This window comes from Pogoniulus pusillus, chromosome 17 (genome assembly GCF_015220805.1).
Source record: "Pogoniulus pusillus isolate bPogPus1 chromosome 17, bPogPus1.pri, whole genome shotgun sequence".
Classification (NCBI taxonomy): Eukaryota; Metazoa; Chordata; class Aves; order Piciformes; family Lybiidae; genus Pogoniulus; species Pogoniulus pusillus.
This window is the reverse complement of record NC_087280.1, coordinates 162,341-179,829: the sequence shown is the minus strand read 5'-3', so window position 1 is coordinate 179,829 and position 17,489 is coordinate 162,341. Positions and strand designations below refer to the sequence as shown.

Sequence of the window (17,489 nt, the reverse complement as noted above, 5' to 3'; positions counted from 1 at the left end):
TCTGGGAAAGGCAAGGCTGATCCTGCTCTGGGAAACACCAATGGGATCAGCAGGTGTTCCCCAAGAGTCAGGTAAACAAGTCAGATGTGAGGGAGGAAAGATGAACCTGGGTTAGGGGTGAGGAAAGGTACTCTTTTTTTCCATTAGATTAATCTGTTTTAATTGGCCCCAAATTACTTTTCCCCAGGCAAGCCTGATTTGCCCAGGACAGCTTTTGCTAAGCCACATTCTTGTGTTTATCCTGGGCCATTAGTTCCTAATCCAGCTATGAGTGGCCTGCAGCCCACCGAAGGTGGGTCAAGGAGTGAGCAGCTGAATGGGTGTTTACCTGAGCTCACAGCACCGCATTTCCATGTAGACCAAGGCACAGCCACTTGTGCAGTACATGAATGGCTGCTGGAGGAAGAAGCAGCAGGCAGCCCTGGGAGGCTGAGCAGCTGCAGGTGCTGCAGTCACTCCCTGGGATCCTGGGTTCAAGTGCTCCTCCTGACAGGCTCTTTTCCCTTGGCTTCCTCCCGTTTGCCTTGCTCCTCCACGCACTCTGTTCTCCAGCCTGTGCTGGAGCTCTTGCTGCAGGCCGAAGATGCCACCAGTAGCAGGAGGTGCTGATGAGAGGAAAAGTGGGTGGAGATTCTCTGCATTTCACCTTTCCACTCTCCCCTGCAAAGCTCATGTTCTGCAGGCCTCTCCCTGGAAATTCTTCAAATATCCACCCACACAATCCTCTCTCCCTACTGCCAGTTTACCTCCCAATGACTCTTCTGTTTCAAAGGCATTTCAGGGAGTCAGAGATTGCATCCTCCTGCTTCAAGCAGCATCACACCAGCTGATCAAGTTTTGCCCTTTTGGGCCATGAAAGACCTTGTGAGCCTCTCTGTACTGCTGCTCCCACTCCTGAGCATTGTCAGTGCAGTCCCTTTTGTGCGTATAGTCAGATACACAGGGCCTGTTCAATTATTGACCACCACTCTCATCCTCCAGCCAGCAAGTGACCTCCTAGTAGGCACTGGGAGGCTCTTGCTAAGCTTTTTCCTCCTCCATCTCAGCAAGACTTGAGTCTTCAGGCTCTGCTCACAAGTCCAGAACCTGCGATAACTCAGAGTTTAGTTAAGGACTTCTCAGGGTTAGGCTAATGATTGGACTTGATGATTGTAAGTCTTTGTACAGGGTTAAACCTCCTGGGGGGGAGTGATCTTGAACCTGACTCCAGGTGATCTTGACACCTCCCTAGGGGTAGGTCTGAACACTGCCAGGTGATTGTAGTTTAGCCCACTCCCCCTTCCTGTCTAGGATCCATAAAAGCAGGAGGACTTCCTGTTTGTCTCTCTCTCACTCTCCCCTGCCTTCCTGCTCATGAGAAATCAACATTCCTGTTTCATGCTCCTCTTTGTCTTACCACACGGCCATCATCACCACAATGTGGACAAAACCCATTGCCATCAAATCTGGTTGTATATTTACATATTTTGTATCTTATTTCCCCTTTCCTATCCCTTTGTAACTTCCCTACCTCATATACCTTCTATTTATTGTTAATTTTTTCTTCTTTTAACTTCCAAATCACGGTGAGATTATTTATTTGGGTCTGAATACCTTTCCTCTCTCTCTGTCCATCTAATCCCTTTTCTTTGGGAGGGAAGGGCATCCTGTAAATTGGTTCTATCAAATATATTTGAGTATCTGGGAATTTTAAATTAGAACTGAGACAGTCTTTTCCAACCAAAATTGTTCCACAATTCTCTGATTCCTCACCTACTTTAAACAGGAGCTCTTGAAGGCACAGGAGCTGACAGTTCCCATGTGCCGAAAGATGAGCCGGCGGGGAAGGCGACCAGCCTGGATGAGTAAACAGCTCCTGAAGGAATTGGGGGAAAAAAAGAAGGTGTATCACCTCTGGAAGGAGGGGAAGGCTTCTCCTGACGTGTTTAAGGAGGTAGCCAGATTATGCAGGAGAAAAATTAGAGAGGCTAAGGCCCAGCTAGAACTTAGGCTGCCACCTCTGTGAAAGATAACAAAAAGCACTTTTATAAATGTATCAGTGCTAAAAGGAAGGGCAAGAAGAGCCTCCACTGCTTACTGGACCAGGAGGGGAACACTATAAGTGATGATGTAGAAAAGGCTGAGGTCCTGAATGCCTTCTTCGCCTCAGTTTTCAACAGTAAGGAGGGAGGAGTTCAGGGCAAGTGGCCTCTTGAACTGGGGGATGGGGTCGGGGAGCGGTGTGTTCCCCTGGAAATTCATGAAGAATTAGTTCAGGACCTGCTGAGCCATTTGGACACCCACAAGTCCATGGGACCAGATGGGATCCATCCCAGGGTGCTGAGAGAGCTGGCAGCTGAGCTGGCCAAGCCGCTCTCTATCATTTTCCAGCAGTCCTGGCTCACCAGAGAGGTCCCAGGAGACTGGAAACTGCCAACGTGGTCCCCATCCACAAGAAGAGTCGGATGGAGGAACCTGGGAACTACAGACCTGTCAGCCTGACCTCAGTGCCAGGGAAACTGATGGAGCAGGTTAGCTTGGGGGTGATAAGAGCACACCTAAGGGATGGCAAAGGGCTCAGGTCCAGCCAGCATGGGTTTAGGAAGGGCAGATCCTGCCTTTCTAACCTGATCTCCTTCTATGATCAGGTGACCCACTTGGTGGATGTGGGGAGGCCTGTGGATGTGGTCTATCTGGACTTCAGCAAGGCCTTTGACACTGTCCCCCACAGCAAACTGCTGGCTAAGCTGTCAGCCCATGGCTTGGATGGCAACACTCTGTGCTGGGTTAGGAGCTGGCTGAAGGGCCGAGCCCAGAGAGTGGTGGTGAATGGTGCCACATCCAGCTGGCGGCCAGTCACTAGTGGTGTCCCTCAGGGATCAGTGCTGGGCCTCATCCTCTTTAACATCTTCATAGATGATCTGGATGAGGGCATCGAGTCAGTCATCAGCAAGTTTGCAGATGACACTAAGCTGGGGGCAGATGTGACTGAGTTAGAAGGCAGAAGGGCTCTGCAGCGGGACCTTGACCGCCTGGACAGATGGGCAGAGTCCAATGGGATGGGGTTCAATAGCTCCAAGTGCAGGGTGCTGCACTTTGGCTACAACAACCCAATGCAGAGGTACAGGCTGGGGTCGGAGTGGCTGGAGAGCAGCCAGACAGAGAGGGATCTGGGGGTACTGATTGATACCCGCCTGAACATGAGCCAGCAGTGTGCCCAGGTGGCCAAGAGAGCCAGTGGCATCCTGGCCTGCATCAGGAATGGTGTGGTCAGCAGGAGCAGGGAGGTCATTCTGGCCCTGTACTCTGCACTGCTTAGACCACACCTTGAGTACTGTGTCCAGTTCTGGGCCCCCCAGTTTAAAAGGGACGTTGAGATGCTTGAGCGTGTCCAGAGAAGGGCAACGAGGCTGGTGAGAGGCCCTGAGCACAAGCCCTATGAGGAGAGGCTGAGGGAGCTGGGATTGTTTAGCCTGGAGAAGAGGAGGCTCAGGGGTGACCTTATTGCTGTCTACAACTACCTGAGGGGAGGTTGTGGCTAGGACGAGGTTGCTCTCTTCTCTCAGGTGGCCAGCGCCAGAATGAGAGGACACAGCCTCAGGCTTCGCCAGTTGACATTTAGGCTCAAGGTGAGGAGAAAGTTCTTCACTGAGAGAATCATTGGACACTGGAATGGGCTGCCCGGGGAGGTGGTGGAGTCGCCGTCCCTGGGGCACTTCAAGGCAAGGTTGGACGTGGCACTTGGTGCCATGGTCTAGCCTTGAGCTCTGTGGTAAAGGGTTGGACTTGATGATCTGTGAGGTCTTTTCCAACCCTGATGATACTGTGATACTGTGCATAGGTGGGAGTAAAGAACCACCAATAAGAAGCCAATGGGGACATTTTAGGGCCTGGGGTGTTTCCCTCCATCTTTGTTGACAGGACAGAAACATCCTTGTGCAATCCCACCACAGAGTGCACAAGGTCCAGTGATTTTTTTCAGGAGGACCACATCCAGGAAGCACCAGCCTCAAAAGAGGTCTTCCTGTGCACAGAGGAAGAGGGGACATCAACAACGAGGTTTCAGAGCATCAACAAGGAGGTATAAGACCACAGTGGAGTCTGTTGTGATTGAGGGAGATCATGAAGGAGATTTGTTCAGCCTGAAGAAGGGAAGGTGAGGGGGCTTCTGTTGTGTGAAGGTGGCTCTCTAGATTGCCAAGAGCTGTCCTCAGCCAGAAAGACCTCAGGAGTGTGAGACCTAGGAGTGGCCTGGCCTCCTGTGTGAGCCAGCCTGGTGTGAGCTGCAGCTGTCAGATGCCAGGGAGCTCTGGGTGATTTCTGGGTGGTTTCTGCCTGGCCCACGGAAGATGGTTAAGGAGTTGTGCCAGTTTGAAGCAGGGTGGAATGTTTTGGTGAGAAAAAAACCTAGATGATAGGCTGTGGAAAGGAAAACAATGGTGATGTCAACTCCCCTCACAGTCTCGCTGAGAGGTATGGGAACAAGAAAGTAAACATTAGATAGCACTTTCGCCATTCTGTCCTCACTTTCGGGCTGGGCTTTGACTGAGCTGCATCTCCCTAACCTCTCCTGCCACTCACCTTTGCTTCTTAACCTCTTGGCTGAACCTCTATTCTTCTCAGGACTGGGGTAAGGTTGACAGGGGCAGGGGGAAGGTGCAGGGGTGGTTGAGAGCCCCTCCCGGGGACTCAGGTTTCTGGGAGGGGAGTTGTGTTTCTGTATTACCTTTTACCTTGTATATTTTTGTATATTTCTGTATATATTGTAAATATCTGCTTGTATATTGTGCTAGCTGTAAATAAATAGCTTCATTTATATTCCCAGAACCGTCTGAGTCTAGTCTGGGTACCTTTTAAAGTGTGTGGGGGGCAGGGTACATCCAAACCACCACATATTTTAATTTGGCTTCCCCAACGTGGGGCAAATTCATTTGAGTGACTGTTAATTAACTCTGGGAATCAGAATGAAGCTAATGAAGCAGCTATTTTACTTGGTGAGGGCTATTGTGTGGCCTGTTTTCTGTTTTCTTGTGCACAATTGGATCAAAGACCAAATCGGTTATTTCTTGCTTAACGTAGTTTTTAAGAAGGTCAAAGCTAAGCTTACAGGCATTTTATGGTCCTAGAGTGATTTCATTCTTGGGTATGCTGGTTTTAATGTCACTGAAAATCTTACCAGTAACATTACAGGGGTAATTGCCAATAATATTACAAGCAATCAAAAGACTGCTTTAACTACAGCCCTCATGAGCGTGATTCAACCCTGAACTGAGATGCTGGACCCTTGTAAAGATTTTTACACAAAGCAGACTGTGGCAGGTCTGATGTGTGTCAATTTATGTCTTATAGTTTTGATTTTCATATTAATTCTGGCTTTATGTGTGAAAAATTTGAATGCAATACCTGCAAAAACTAGGAAAGTGTCTGTCTCAAAACCAAAAGGAACAGTTTTGCAGCAACCAAATCAAAACACAGATAATTCGGGAACACCACCTCTCTCCCAGTCAGGGGCACAGCCAGGGATAGTCCCTGTACCTCCTTCTCCAGATTCTGGAAAAACTGCCAATGCTCCTAACAACAATGACAGCAAAGATAATAACACATCAGGGTTGGCAGGCATCCGAGGAGCACAGGCAAACACTCAAAATCAGAATGTCCCATCTGCTGATAACACTAATAATAACAATAGCCCAGTCAGTCCAAGTCCGAATCCACAGCCCGAACCAGCAGACCAGAACCCTGTTAGTTCTAAGTCAGATCTGAACTCACAGACCCCAGGTCAGACCCCCACTGATTCAAACCCTCCGGTAGACATGTCAAAGTCTGTTGCTGTGCAGGCCTTTTTGGCACCTGCTAAGGTGAAAGCCAAGACACAGTTTTTGACAAAGTGTGATTCAAAGGAGGATGTAAGAGAGGGGACCTGTGGTGAGCAAGAGGAGGAAGAGGAGGCATTTAGTCTTTGGGTCCTAGCGAACATGCTGAGATCGCAGTACTCAAATGAGAAGAGCGCTGTGAGGTTGACTGCCAAGAAAGAGGATGGTTCCAATGAGTTTAAGAGTGCTATGAGGAAGGTTCTGTTTCTAGGCCAGGGACAACCAGATCAACAAGAGGAAGAGGAGGAGGAGGATGACATCCAGGACTCCAACGATCCACTCAGAGAAGTCAGGGAAGTTAGAGAGGAATACTCAAGGGAATCAGGTGAGCCAATCCTAAGCTGGCTAGTGAGATGCCGTAGCATTGGTGCTAATGCCCTGCAGGTAGGAGACAAGTCTGCCAAGCAGCTGGGGCCACTCACTAAGGAGAGTGGAGTGGACAAATACCTACCAAGTCCTCTTGGTAAGGTTAGCTTGTGGACACGCCTTCTGTTGGCTGTGGCTATGAGATATCCTTCCCGAGGTGATCTGCCATGGGCTGCCAAGAGGTGGAATACCATTGAGCAGGGAATTAAGCTTCTGAAGGAGTTTGCTGTGAAGGAAGTGCTTTATGGAGAACATGGTATCCATGAGCCTGACGATATTCCTTTGGGAACAAATCTCATGAAGAAGCTGATTAAGCTTGTTCCTTCATCCTATGCTAACATCTTGGCCAGCAAGCTCCTATCAAGGAGTGATAATGGAAGGTCTTTCACTGTTGGTGAGTTCACTGACCAGCTCAGGCAGATAGAGGACAGCTTGTCACATTCTGCCCTAGTCTCTGCCATAAAAACTATGACTACAGAGATGAAAGATAGCATTAGGGAAGGTATCAAAGACAGCATGAAAGAACTAAAGGAGGATCTCAGAAACATTACCAATTTGGTAAAAGATAATGTCCCTGCACCATCTGAATGGGTGCATGTTTCTGCAGTCAGGAACAGATGCCCACCTCCTGCAAGGCAATTCCAGCCCAGGAGGAGACAAATTCCACCCAGACATCAGCAATCACGTGCGTCACTGTGGATACTTCTGCGTGACACAAACGGTGAGAACATGAACAAGTGGGATGGTCAACTTACTTCAACTCCTTCAAAGAGAGTCAGGGAACTGCAGAGTGGCAGAAACAGAGGCAGCAATGCCAGGAAAGTAGCTGTCACCTCTTCAGCTCCTGAGAGCAACTGCAATTACTCCAACAATTGCAATTTCTCTCACAGCAACACCAATCATTGTGTACACCCCACATGCCACGTTCAGCATTAGGGGTGCCCTGCCTCCAGTCAGGAGGAGGAAAGGGATAGTGGAGAGAACCGAATCTATTGGAATGTATTCATTAGGTGGCCTGGCAGTTCAAAAGTTGGGCAATACAGGGCTTCAGTTGACACAGGTGCTCAGTGTACTTTGTTGCCATCCAATTGCATAGGGACAGAGTCCATATCTATTTTTGGCATCACTGGTGGATCTCAAGAGTTAACTAAGATACAGGCTGAAATCAGTTTAACTGGTAAAGAGTGGAAGAAACATACGATTGTAACTGGTCCTGATGCGCCCTGCATTCTGGGAATTGACTTTTTGAGACAAGGTTGTTTCAAAGATCCTAAGGGTCACAAATGGGCTTTTGGAATAGCATCTGTAGAGACTGAGGATGGTAAATTGAAGTTGTCCATGAGACCTGAACTTTCAGATGAATCTGCAGTTGTGGGACATCATGACATAGAGGATCTGGCAGTGCCAATTGCTACTCAAACTGTTCACCACAGGCAGTACAGAACTAACCGTGACTCTTTGTTGCCCATTCATCAGCTGATTCGTCAGCTGGAGAGTCAGGCTGTCATCGAGAAAGCTCATTCACCTTTCAACAGTCCCATCTGGCCTGTGCGCAAGCCTAACGGCAATTGGAGACTCGCAGTTGACTTTCGTGCCCTCAACGAGCTGACACCACCCATGAGCGCAGCTGTGCCGGACATGCTGGAACTCCAGTACGAGCTGGAATCGAAGGAGGCTAAATGGTATGCAACCATAGACATTGCTAATGCTTTCTTCTCTATTCCCATAGCAAAGGAGTGCAGGCCTCAGTTTGCATTCACCTGGAGAGGAATCCAGTACCAGTTCAACCGTTTGCCTCAGGGGTGGAAACACAGCTCAACCATCTGTCACTCAGTCATCCACAATGCACTGGAGAAAGGTAAAGCTCCAGAGCACATCCAGTACATTGACGACATCACTGTGTGGGGCCAAACTGCTGAGGAAGTCTTCGAGAAAGGTAACAGAATCATTGGCATTCTGTTGCAAGCAGGTTTTGCCATTAAGAGAGACAAGGTCAGAGGACCTGCCAGAGAAATTCAGTTTCTGGGAGTGCGGTGGCAGGATGGTTGCCGTCACATTCCTCAGGATGTGATCAACAAAGTCTCCACCATGGCAGTTCCCACAAACAATAAGGACACTCTCTCTTTCTTAGGTGCAGTGGGATTTTGGAGACTACACATTCCTGGATTCAGTCAGATTGTCAAACCTCTGCGTGATGTGATTCGTAAGAGAAACAATTTTGAGTGGGGACCTGAACAACAAGCAGCCTTTGATCAGATCAAGCGAGAAGTAGTCCATGCAGTGGGCTTGGAACCTGTGCGATCTGGTCCAGACATTAAGAACATTCTGTACAGGGCTGCCAGTGACAACGGTCCAACTTGGAGCCTTTGGCAGAGAGCTCCAAACGAGACACGTGGTCGTCCTCTTGGTTTCTGGGGTCGTAGCTACAGAGGTTCAGAGGCAAATTATACCCCAACAGAGAAAGAGATACTAGCAGCCTATGAAGGAGTGAAAGCAGCTTCTGAAGTGATTGGAACTGAGTCACAATTGCTTTTAGCTCCTAGATTGCCAGTTCTAAACTGGATGTTCAAAGGCAAAGGTTCATCACCACATCATGCCACAGATGCAACCTGGTCTAAGTGGATGGCTTTGATAACCCAATGAGCACAAATGGGGAATCTTGATCGACCTGGTCTGGTGGAGGTGATCACCAACTGGCCAGAAGGCACAGACTGTACCAAACCTCCAGAGGAGAAAATAACTCGTGCTGAGGAAGCTCCTCCCTATGGTAATCTCTCTGATCAGGAAAAGAACTATGCTTTGTTCACAGATGGTTCCTGTTGTCTTATTGGGAACAAGCGAAGATGGAAGTCAGCAGTCTGGAGTCCTACAAGGAGAGTTACTGAAGCGAGCGATGGCGAAGGAGAATCCAGTCAGTTCGCTGAGGTAAAAGCTGTCCAACTTGCTCTTGATGTGGCTGAACATGAAAATTGGTCTATCCTTTACCTCTACACCGACTCGTGGATGGTAGCCAATGCTCTATGGGGTTGGCTAAAGGACTGGAAGAAGCATGGTTGGCAGAGGAAAGGAAAGCCTACTTGTTGTGCCGATCTATGGCAGGAATGGTGAAATCCAGTGCATTCCACAGAGAAACCTAACCTTAGCTGAGAGAGTTTAAATTCAGAGTGTATAATACAAGCTGTTAGGAGTTTTCTGTTCTAGGTACCATCGGCGTCCAACACTGAAAGAATCTACGAGAGAATCTACAGTACATGAGCACAAACCCAACGTCACCTGGGAGTCCCTGTTCTTGTCTCATCCGTGAGGAGACAAACTGTTCTGAGCTTTTGAATCACCTACATCTGAGATATCTGGAATGAAGAGTGAACTGAACTTGTAAAATTCATTAGTGTAAATATTGGTTTAGATTAGATCAGATAATTCTCAGCGATACTCTGAGTGAAGCAGACAGGGGTGGATTGTGCTAGTTTGAAGCAGGGTGGAATGTTTTGGTGAGAAAAAAACCTAGATGATAGGCTGTGGAAAGGAAAACAATGGTGATGTCAACTCCTCTCACAGTCTCGCTGAGAGGTATGGGAACAAGAAAGTAAACATTAGATAGCACTTTCACCATTTTGTCCTCACTTTCGGGCTGGGCTTTGACTGAGCTGCATCTCCCTAACCTCTCCTGCCACTCACCTTTGCTTCTTAACCTCTTGGCTGAACCTCTATTCTTCTCAGGACTGGGGTAAGGTTGACAGGGGCAGGGGGAAGGTGCAGGGGTGGTTGAGAGCCTCTCCCGGGGACTCAGGTTTCTGGGAGGGGAGTTGTGTTTCTGTATTACCTTTTACCTTGTATATTTTTGTATATTTCTGTATATATTGTAAATATCTGCTTGTATATTGTGCTAGCTGTAAATAAATAGCTTCATTTATATTCCCAGAACCGTCTGAGTCTAGTCTGGGTACCTTTTAAAGTGTGGGGGTGGGGCGGGGTACATCCAAACCACCACAGGAGTCGTAGAATCACAGAATGCTTTGGGACCCTGAAGATCTTTGAGACCCAGCCACCATGCCGTGGGCAGGGGCACCTTCCGCTAGCCCAGGTTGCTCAAAGCCTCATAAAAGGGCAGGAGCGCAACCAGGAGTAAGGCTGGAGATTAGAGGGTGCTTAGAAAGAGCAAAAGTGAGAAAGAGGAGAGGCAATGTTTTACCCAGGCAGATGGAGAGGTTGTCCAGCATGGAGGTTAAGCGGGCCAGCAGCAGAAGAGAACACAATTGAAAGCATGAAGCCAGCAACCCGTGAATCATGACTGCGTTGTGCAAGCTGCACTGTGTGAGCCACAATGCTGAAGAGGCCGTAGAGCAAATATTTCTACAGGAGGTTCCATGGTGTAATGGTGAGCACTCTGGACTCTGAATCCAGCAATCTGAGTTCAAATCTCAGTGGGACCTGGCCTTTTGACTCCCAGGGGGAGTAACCCTGAACCTGACCCTAGGGGTCTTGACCCCTCCCCAGGGGTGGGTCACACCACCAGGTGATGGGTAGCCCACTCCCCCCCACTTCCAGTCCTATAAAAGGAAGGGGACTTCCTGTTCTCTCTCTCTCTCTCTCCCTCTCTCCCTCTTTCCCTCTCCCTCTCTCCACAATCTCTCCCTGCATACCACCATTGCCAGCTGTTTTACCACGTGGCAGACACGAGGCAGACAAAGCCACCATCACAAAACTCGGGTTGTATTTGTACATTTTGTATTTTGCTACTTTTCCCCTCCCCTATCTTTTGTAAACTTCCCTACCTCAGATACCTCTTCTAAGTTATTGTTAAGCTGTTTCCTTTTAACTTCCGAATCGAGTGACATTGATTTATTCAGGTGTGCTTACCCCTCTCTCTCCCTGCATCTAATCCCTTCCTTTGGGAAAGAAGGGGGAAGAGGCAAGGGCACTCTACAAATTGTTATTGGTTCTATCAAATTTAATAGAGTCTCTGGGAGTTTAAATTAGAACCCTAGACACTCTTTCAGGCCTTTCATGAGCATGCTTCACTTTCACAGCTTTGATGGTGGCTCAATTCAACGCACTCCAATCTTGCTTTCCTCTCTTCCCAGCCCTGGGACTGACACCAGTCACCCTTCTCCTGCCCTGCACCTAACAAGCCTCTGCAGCTTTCCTGACTGCTCACCTCTGGCCCCTCTCTGCTCCATTTTGCTTGAAGGGTGCTCCGGGTTGAGGGGACCCAGCAGCAGCTCAGACAGTCACGCAACAGCAGAGCTGGACATCACACACCCACCCTTGCCTCAAAGCAGGATCCTTAGGAGAGGAGGTTGTTTGTCTGGTCAGATGTTGGACAACCCCAAGGGTGGAGACTCTACAACACTCCCTGGGAAAATATCTCCTACTCTTGAGTGTCCACACAGTAAAACATGGTTGCAGTGCATGCAGTGCCTCTATTTCCAACCCTCTCTATTGATTTGCTCCGTTTCTGCAAGACTATTCTATGTTTTTTCCTTTTGCCTCATTCTTTGTTTTCTTTCTCTGGCATCACTTCAGCCAGGACAAACCACCACAAGTCTCCAGCTATGCTGCACAAAGTCTTTAATGAGAAGGAGAAAAGGCAGAGGCACAGAACAGAAACACTTCTGCAGGGCAGCACAGGGTGGCCCAATCCATGCATTTCCAATTACACAGGGACGCTGGGTCAGTCTCCCACAGCACCAAGGAGTCATCGTGAGGTGGGAGAGTCTGAAAACACCCTGGACTCCAGGCAAGCGTCACTCATCATGCTGTGAGCCTCACTGGACATTGTGTCCTGGCCTCTTCAGGGCAAAAGGAGCTGCTCTCCAGTTGAGATCATGAAGACTGCCAAGTCCACCCGGAAATCCAGCTCCCAGGGGCTGCCGAATGCTGCACTCCCCCAAGGCTCCTGCCTTGTTGCTTCCTCCTGGCACAGGCCCGCCCTTGAAGGTCCCTGACAGCTGAGGGTCGCCCTTGCCAGTGTGCAGTGCTGCAGGGAGTCAGACGACCACCAAGCCCTCCTATGGGGAAGGCCTGAAGGTCATTGGAGTGGCAGAGCTGCAGCAGAGCCCAAAAGAGCTGCCCCCTGTAGTTAGCAGGATTCAAACTTGTACGGGGAAACCCCAATGGATTTCTAGTCCATCACCTTCACCACTCAGCCACAACTACATGTGCCAGGCACCTTCCTGCCAGGTGGTGCTCAGGAAATGAGCCCTGGCTCCAGCACCAAGCGTGAGGCACACCTAGTGTCTTCATCACCTCTGTCCCCCTTTCGCTGGGCTCAGACAGACCCAGGCTGTGCAGAACAAGGAATCAGGCACACACTGACACTGATGGAGTTCCCTTTGCACTTGCTGCTGGGAACACACTGGGCCAAGACAGAAGGCAGAGGAAAGAGTCTTCACCCAGGGGAAGATGTGCACCTGCCCCAAAGCTGAGACACATCAAGCACTGAGCATTGCTGAGAGGTTTTACTGCAGCAGCACTGAGGAGAGGAATGCCTCATGTGGGACACTAAGCAGTGACACTGCTTAGTGATACTGCTTTGTGCCTGGCTCCATGCTTGCGTGCAAGAGGCCTTGCTTCACTGCTGAGCAGCTCAGCTGCTCCTTGCCTCCAAAACACCCGTGAGCAGCAAGGTGCATCGCCAAGAGGAAAGGAGTCACAAACCTGGCTCTCAAATGCCAGGACTCAGCTGAGATTCGGGCTCACAAAGGCCAGAGCTCCCTGCCTGAAGGTGCCCTCGAAGGCGCCCTGCACAGTGCAGCTCAGCACAGCTGTCCTGCTCTTCCTGCCACCTCGGGATCTGTTGTCACCTGCGCCCAGTCCATAGGCCTGCTTCTGTCCTCAGCCAGAGAAGCTGCTCGGGGCAGGCAGTGACAACTTCCCTGTGCGCTGAGCAAGCAGGGAGATGTGCTGCATCCAGGGGCAGAAGAAAGGAGGTTGGATCTTGAATACCTGCAGTGGTGGGCAGCAAGTGTCACCCTGAGAGATGTCACAGCACCATGATCACTACGCCAGAGACTCACACTCCCTTCTCCTGAGGCTTTTTGGTCCTCCTTTTGCCTGCTTGATTATTTTCGGTGCTTTGATACGAGTTCAGGGAGCTCTGTCCACAACTGGTGGGAAGATGAGGACAGAAGGCAGCCCTCCTTCTTTGCAGAGCACTGACCCGAGGGAGGGAGGCGACAGACAAACCGCCCCGAGTCTCCAGCCATGCTGCACAAACGGAATGCAACTGGGATACCACAGAGGGAGGGTTTCTCTCCCCAGGTGACGTCTCTGCTGCTCTCAGGGTGGAGGGCTCTCCTTCCATTCCTGAGTTCCCAGCGCTCGGACTGAAATCAATTGAACTGAAACACACACACACACACACACACCCCACCCCCCACCCCCCAAGTAAAGCAGGGTCACAGTGGGTGGCATTAATGCGATTTTTACCTCTCTCCCCTGCTTCTCCACTGCTTTTCAGTTTCTCTGTTGTGTCCCCATTTGTTTTGTTTCCCTGGCATCACTTCAGGCAGGACAAACCACCACGAGTCTCCAGCTATGCCGCACAAAGTCTTTAATGAGAAGGAGCAAAGGCAGAGGCAGAGAGCAGGAAGCAAGAAACACTTGTTCAGGCCCGAGGGAGGCACAGGGGATGGCCCATTTCCCAGGGACAAGCTGCACGCTACGAGCTTGCCTTTCCCCGTTCTGCTCTAGCCGGGGGCAATCCCCGCCCACCCAGAGCAGTCCCTAACTCCAGCACCCTCCCCGCATCAGCAGCAGGTTCAGCAAAGCAGAGCAGAAGAAGCCCTTTCTGCAGGAGCTCCGAGCAAAGCAGAGGCAGAGGAGGCACAGCCAGGCTTGCCATGCAGCCAGGAGCAGCTGTGGGCACAGGCCCCTCCGGGCCTGCCAGGTGGCACGAGGTCACGCAGCCCATCTGCAGGCTGTGGCCATGGTGGTGCTGTGCAGTCCGGCTCTTCCTTCCCGTTGCAAAGGGGGTGACGGGGCAGCTTCAGCAGTTGAGATTGCAGCGGGGGACAGGCAGGCACAGCCCTGAGCCGCTCAGACCGAAGGAGCTGCCCGAAGAGATGGGAACCCCACCGGTGCTGAGCGAGCTGCCCACAGCAGCTGACAGAGAGGATCCCACGGCTGTGTTCTGAGGGAAGGAGGTGAGGATGGGGCCCGGCAGGGTCACCACCACCGGGGAAGCCTCGATGGCCACCGTGGAGTCGGCGCAGCGGGCGAAGCAGGGCTCGCTGCAGCTGCTGGCAAGCGGGGTTGGGCCACAGTTGCCACAGGAGCGTGGAGGACAGGGTCTGAAGCAAGACATCTCTTGGGGAGGGAGGCAAAGCTGAAACACAGAGCAGAGAGGAAACACGGATCTCAACATCAGCCTCCATTTCTAGGTCCACGTCCAGAAAGGGCCTGCAGCTGACCCTGTCAGCGCACAGAACAGGTGTGACACCTGGCCCGCAGGCTGCGTCTGAAGAACTGGGAGCAAAGATGTGCCCAAGTGACTGCTGCCTGCAGCAGGGCCTCCCCCTGCGTTCCCCGGAGCAGCAGCACAGGAGAAGATTGACGCAGTGCTGCCAGCACGCACGGGCTGGGTTGCACAGGTGCCTCAGAAATCAGCCTTTGGCCAGAGAACATTCACAGCTTCACAGATTGCACTGGGTTGGAAGGGGTCCTCAAAAGTCATCTTGTCCAACCCTCCTGCGCTAGCTTCCACCTAGCCCGGGCTGCCCAGGGCCACATCTCCTGCTGAAAGTGCAAATGCCTGCGGGCAGAGCTTCCTGCAGCGGAGCACGTTGATCGTCTTCTGATCAAAAGACACCCCCCTCTACCCTCCATCCAAAGGGAAAGAGGTGACAGCCCTTCTACAGCTGCGGTGCAGGGCCAAGCTTAGCCAGCCCAAGTGTCAGCCTCAGCAGCCACCACAGCAGCAGCTCAGCCCACGGGGAGGGATGGAGCCAGGCTCAGGCTTACCTTGTTCCTTGTGGAAAGGGAGGCAAGAGAGGAGGATGCAGAGCCTGGAGCCGCTCAGGCTTTTATGCTGTGTCCCTGATGCCTGCGGGGCCACAAACATTCCTTGTGCATGAAGCATCTGAGCACCTCGGAGTTGCCTCTGGCAGAGGCCTCGCTGCTGACTCAGCCCTCACCTCTTTCATCTGAAATGTTTTGCTAATGCATACCACCTTCCACCAATGCTCCCACATCTTTCTGCTCTGAACTAATCTCAATCCAATTATGGCCCAGCCTGTATTCATGCTTTGGGTTGCCCAGACCCAGATGCAGGACCTTGGACCCACTTAAGTTCATGAGGTTTTCCTAAGCTCCCCTCTCTGGCCTGTCAAGGTGCCTCTCAGTGGCATCCCTTCCCACTGGAGTATCAACCACACCACTCAGCTTGGTGGCATCCACAAGCGTGCTGAGCATATCCTCTCTCCCACTGCCCATGTCCAGAGATGTTAAATGGTACTGATCCTTATATGGACCCCCGAGGGACACCCCTCACTGCTAGTCTCTACGCGGGCAGCAAGCTACTGCCTTCAGCTTTGAGCAAAACAATCAAGACCATTCCTTCCTTACTGAGTGGCCCACCTGTCAAATCCACCTCTCTCTAGTTTAGAAGCAAGGATGTCGTGTGAGAGACAATCTCATGTTCTGTGCAGGTCCAGCTACATGACATCAGCCACTCTTCCTTCGTCTGTCAATATGGTAACTGTGTTGTAGAAAGCCACCAAGCTGGTCAGGCACCCTTTGCCCTTAGTGAAGCCAGGCTGGCTCTTACCATTAACCTCTCTGTTTCCCATGTGCTTTAGCATAGAATCATAGAATCATAGAATCAGCCAGGTTGCAACTTCCAGGAGGATCTGCCCCAGGATCTTGCTGGGCAGAGGGCTGAGACTGACGTGTCTGCAGTTCCTCGGGGTTGATGTGTCTCCATTTCCAGTCACTGGGAACTTCACCACTCTGCCACAGATTGTCACATTTGATGGATAGTGACTCTGAAACTTCTTCTGCCAGTTCCCTCAGGACCCACTGATGCATCTCATCAGGTCCCATCAGTTTGTGGGCTTTCCTGCTCTTTGTGTGATCTCGAGCCAGATCTTCTGTGGTGGGTGGCATTTCATTCTCCCAGGCCTGCCCTTGTATCCTGTGGATTGAGTGGCCTGGCTGAGCGTTTGTTGTGAAGAGCGACACAAACCGCTCACTGAGTACCTCTGTCTTCTCCACGTGGCTATAGCCAGGCCTCACTCATCAAGGGGTGCAGCTTCTTCCCTCTTCCTTTGCTGTCCCATGCACCTGAAGGAACCCTTCTTGTCCGTGTCACATCGCTGGCCCACGCAGCTCCGGCGGTGCCTTGGCTGTCCTGATCCCCTCCTTGGACTCCCAACACAATCCCTACAATCTCTCCAGGATGTGTATCCCTGCCTGTGCTGCCAGTGTACTTTGGCTTGGCATGCCAGTTTGCCTGGGACATCTTGACTTCACCAAGGTGGCCTCCTGCCTCCCTTGCCTGACTTTCTGGATGTCAGGATTGAGAGCTCCCTTGCTCTAACTGAAGTGTCCTTCAGTCTCTTCCAGTTCTCCTTTGCTCTTTTACCTCTGGTGTCAGTTTCAAAGAGATCCCACACACAGTTTTGCTGTTCAGAGTGTTATGGTCCAGCCCTCGTTTTACCCATCCTGCACCCCTCAAGATTCAGCATTTGTCAAGGCCATGGCTGCTGTTTGAAGGCTGCCATGTGAGTCTTGGCTGCATTCCTCCCATGACCTCCTGTAGGTGGTGGGAGACAGCAGTGCCACGCACTCCTCCTCCCCTCACACATCTGTGCCAGGCTCCACAAGCCTGCTGCCCTTGCCCTCCCTCCCTATGCCATGTGCTCCAGCCATCCCTTCTGCCTGCTCCTCTGCCAGTTTCCCTGCATGAGAAGTCTTCACTTCTTGTCCCTGGGACACAAAATGGGGGACACTGATCCAGATGTGTCCTCTGCAGTGCCAAGAGCAGGGAATGAGCCTTCCCCTTCTCTTTCATCAAACAGCTTGGGTTGGAAAGAACCTCTCACGATGTCCCGCTCCAACTATATGTTCCCTTGAACACTGGCTTGAGGTCTGGGGCCCACTCTACCAGCTGAACCTCTGAGGCCCACAAGTGGGTCACCAGAAGATGAGCGTGACGTTGCCAGCAGCGGTGAGCAGATCCCAGTGCTGCGGAGTGAGGACCAAAGATGGATGTGAAGGACTGGGGTTTGTGATCAAAGAGCTGCCTGTGTCCTTCCCTGGAAGAGGCCC

The 17,489-nt window shown here is 51.1% G+C and overlaps 2 non-coding genes across 2 annotated transcripts; one reads left to right on the top strand and one right to left on the bottom strand.

Annotated features, from left to right (window-relative positions):
• The first annotated feature begins 10,579 nt into the window (after nucleotides 1-10,579).
• On the top strand, nucleotides 10,580-10,651 carry TRNAQ-CUG (transfer RNA glutamine (anticodon CUG)). Its single transcript has one exon. It is a non-coding gene; the product is annotated as a tRNA-Gln (tRNA).
• A 1,644-nt stretch (nucleotides 10,652-12,295) lies between these two features.
• On the bottom strand, nucleotides 12,296-12,377 carry TRNAS-AGA (transfer RNA serine (anticodon AGA)). The gene has a single exon. It is a non-coding gene; the product is annotated as a tRNA-Ser (tRNA).
• Nucleotides 12,378-17,489: the final 5,112 nt, after the last annotated feature.